The sequence below is a fragment of the Cupressus sempervirens genome, chromosome 7 (genome assembly GCF_028749045.1).
Source record: "Cupressus sempervirens isolate cs-2001-9-10 chromosome 7, ASM2874904v1, whole genome shotgun sequence".
Taxonomy (NCBI): Eukaryota; Viridiplantae; Streptophyta; class Pinopsida; order Cupressales; family Cupressaceae; genus Cupressus; species Cupressus sempervirens.
The window spans coordinates 718222469-718226297 of NC_143124.1; positions in this window are offsets into that span (position 1 = coordinate 718222469).

A 3829-nucleotide genomic window follows, 5' to 3' on the forward strand; every position below is an offset into this window, starting at 1 on the left:
TATGCTACTCACACATCAATTCAAAAAGGAGCAAAATGTAATAATGCAAAATTGGTAATAGCCTTAAATGCAAAATTACATCTTGAAATAGAATAGGTTCAAAAAAATCAAACAAGTCAAAGCAATTTGAACCCATTCAATTGTGACACATGAATATTAATTTTAGAATAAGCATTAATGAGTCTTTATTTTGAAAATCAATTTAATATTGATAAGGGACCCCCTATCCATAAATAAATATTTTATTCTTTATGGGTTCCAAGGATATTCTTAAACAATTTTGAGTATGATCTCCACTTCAAATTGTTTATTCTGAGTGGGATCTCCACTTCAAATTGTTTATTTTGAGTGGGATCCCCACTTTAGATTGCTTATTCTGAGTGGGATCTCCACTTCAGATTGTTTATTCTGAGTGGGATCTCCACTCTACATTATTTATTCTAGTGGGATTACCCACCATGAATAAAAATAATCAACCCCCAACCTCACCATGGTTGGATCAAACTCTACCTTAGGGCCTTGCAAAAATCTATAAATGCAAGATTCATTTGGGAAGGGGAGGGAGGAGAAGTAGTTAAATTCTGTTGAAACATCATTAGATTTCATACTTAGCTTGTATCTACATGCTTTCAATTCTATAATACTTGCATACATGCTCACTTAATTGCTTACCTTCATTTGGAATGAATATGCATATTCATCTAGAGTAAATGCATTGTAATTCATCCTTCATTCTAAACACAATCTATGGTTATTTGGACTCTTGAGTTTGAGTGCATCTAGTCGCCTCGTCTAGTTAGAAAGCAATAGATTGCCTTGTATATGCACATTGAATGAACAATCTCATGCTTATTTCAGTGTGATAGCGCTCAAACAAGGATCATATTGAAGTGTGTGTGGACAAAGAGGCCCTATTTCATGCTCACACTTTCTAGTTGGTGTCTTTCCTTCTTCAACTACTTTTTGAGTTGGCTTGTCTTCAATTTCATCATCAAATTCCTCATAATCACTGATTTGTAATATTTTTCTTCTTTTCCAAGGTCCACTGGTAGTCTTATTGACCGTTTTCATTGGAGGTGGTGTATGTTCTTGTTTGACCTTTACCAATCTCTCTGACTTTATTTGCACAATAGGTTTATCATCCTTTAATTTTCCTTTTTCTAATCATGTTGTATTCTAACTAGTTAAACTTGCACAACTACTGCATAAGGTATAGTAGGTGTTTGCACAGTAGGTCCTACAACTATGATAGCTTTAGATGGTGCTACAATAGTAATAGGTGTAACTACTAACACCTCATACTACCTACTAACTTTCATCTTCATTTCTATCCCTTTGATTTCATTAAATTCTTCTCTTGACATACCAAATTCCTTAAGAATGGATTCTATTTTCTTCTCCACATTCTTCTTAATCTCCTTGCTATGAAGTTCAAAATAAAATTCCCTCATATTTTCCTAATAAGTACCCCATTTAAGACATTTAGTGTCTTTTGACTGCAACATGATCTATGCATAACCTTCAATAAGTTCTTCACTCATTTCATATCCCATGGGAATTTCACCCTAGGTTCAACTACTTCCATACATGTGGTATTAGTTCTAACCATGAAACATATCTCATCTTTATACTTGTCCACCATAGAGGGAGGGATTCTATATCTTAGTTTCATCTCTAATTGAAAGTTCTTCATCATTCTATCAATGTCACTATCTCAAATATTCTCTAATCTAGCCCTATAACACTATGTAACCATCTTCATTGAACGTTCATTACTATTCCAATTCATCATACTAGAGAATTTCTTGGTTGCATAGAAGAATAAGTGTGTTAATGAATATTCAAATCTAAAGACCGCATTCTTAGTCTTCTTCAACTTCAAAATATTGTCCAACAACTGTGTTCTGACTATCTCACACATATTTACCTTCCTTCTCTCAACTGCCATAACATATCTTGCATACACAAATCCTATTGGCACTGAGTTAACTCTAGAACTATGATTTAACTTGTAACCTACAATCTTGCTCAATGTTCTTATCCCAATGTCTTGAATCAAATCAACTCTCATGCTCCTATCATCAAATTTAGTCTGAAGGTTTGTCTCAACAACCTTTCTCACATTCCTATCATTTACTAAATTGCATCATTAATTTCTTAAACCTATGACCTTGTAAATTAGGTCATTGTCAATTGTGATTGGTACATCACCTACCCAAAACATCTCTTCATGAAATCTACTCAAAATAATCCTAGCCCACTTGTGATTATTGAATTCCATGTAGAACATTTACTTAATCAAATTCATCTCATTTAGGTATGTGTATTCATACTTTAGGGTTAGGTCACCATTACACATAACTCCTAAATCCTTATGGATTTCCTCATATCTAATGTTTTCAAATTTATAGTGCATGTAGCTTCCAACATCCTCTATGTGAAGTAAATTTGGTAGGATTTGAGAAAATGCTCCTAACAGATCATTTATGAGAGAAAGAAATGGGTGTATCTTGAACCTATATATGGGTCTATCACTTCCATCACATATTGATTGGCTTGCCATGCTACTTATAGAATATACTAAAAATTCCAACAAAATCTTTGTAAAATACCTTTAATTTTGTGTTTAGGGCTTGTGTAACTTTGCACTTCAAACACCTTTCTTCACACTTGAATTCATTGTCAAATTGCTCACTAATTTCTCTAAACTCTTCACATGATCAAATGCTACTCATAATCTTTCTCATAATCCTTAAATCATTTCAAATTTAACTCTACATTAAATGCACATATGCTTCTTCCTAATTGTTATCATTGCTATTATCATTCCTTCTATCATTCTTGTTATTGTTCCTTCTATAATTGGGATTCCTATTCAATTTCCTTCTATTCATTCTACAAAATCTTAATGTGTGTCCAAATTTATTACATAACTAACATGCAGGTACATTTCTTCTCTAATTAGTTCCATTCTAATTTTTAGGTGCTCTACAATTCCTTGCAATATGTCCAGGATTGTTACACTTGTACCATAAAAATGTTTCCTTTCAACAATAGATCTTTCACCATTATTGGATCTACTCTATTATCTTCCTCTTCTATTACCTATAGGATTAGTAGTCCTAAACATTCTACTATTCCCATTATTACTATCAAACTTGGGTTTCTTACAATCTATTGCTTTATGTTCGAAACTATGACAATTATAATAATATAAATTAGTAATAGGTTTAAAAGACTTACCTATGCAATCTCACTTCATATAACCAGCTTTATTGCATATGAAACATCTACCTCTGAATCCATGTCTAACTTCCTTAGATGGTTCAACTTTCTTAGGTTTATCAACTTGCTTTGTTTCCTTCGGTTGATCATGTTTTATAGATAAATCAACAACTTCCTTAGATACTTTTGATTCCATCTTACTTTGATCACTTTCTTTACGAGATTCAACAAATATTTTTGGTTCTTTCCTAATTTCAACTTCCTTTGTTAACTTTTCTCTAATAAGATATCTAAAGTCTGTCTTCTCATATGAAGGTCTCTAGAGAAATATTTGTTCATCAATTTTCTCACTACTGGAATAAAGTTTTCTTAATTGTTGCTTAGCTTGTGTCAATTCTCCTTTCACAATGGTATTGTACTTTTCTAATTTTGTATGCTCAATCTTGATAGAATCTAATTCAGATGTTACTTGACTCAACTAGGATCTCAGGTATGCATTCTTAGATTTCAGACCAGGTTCATTCTTATTGTCATCTTTCTTAAGACTCAACTCAAGTTCAATGATTTTCAACTCATGCTTCAAAATCTTATTTTCTTTCTTCAG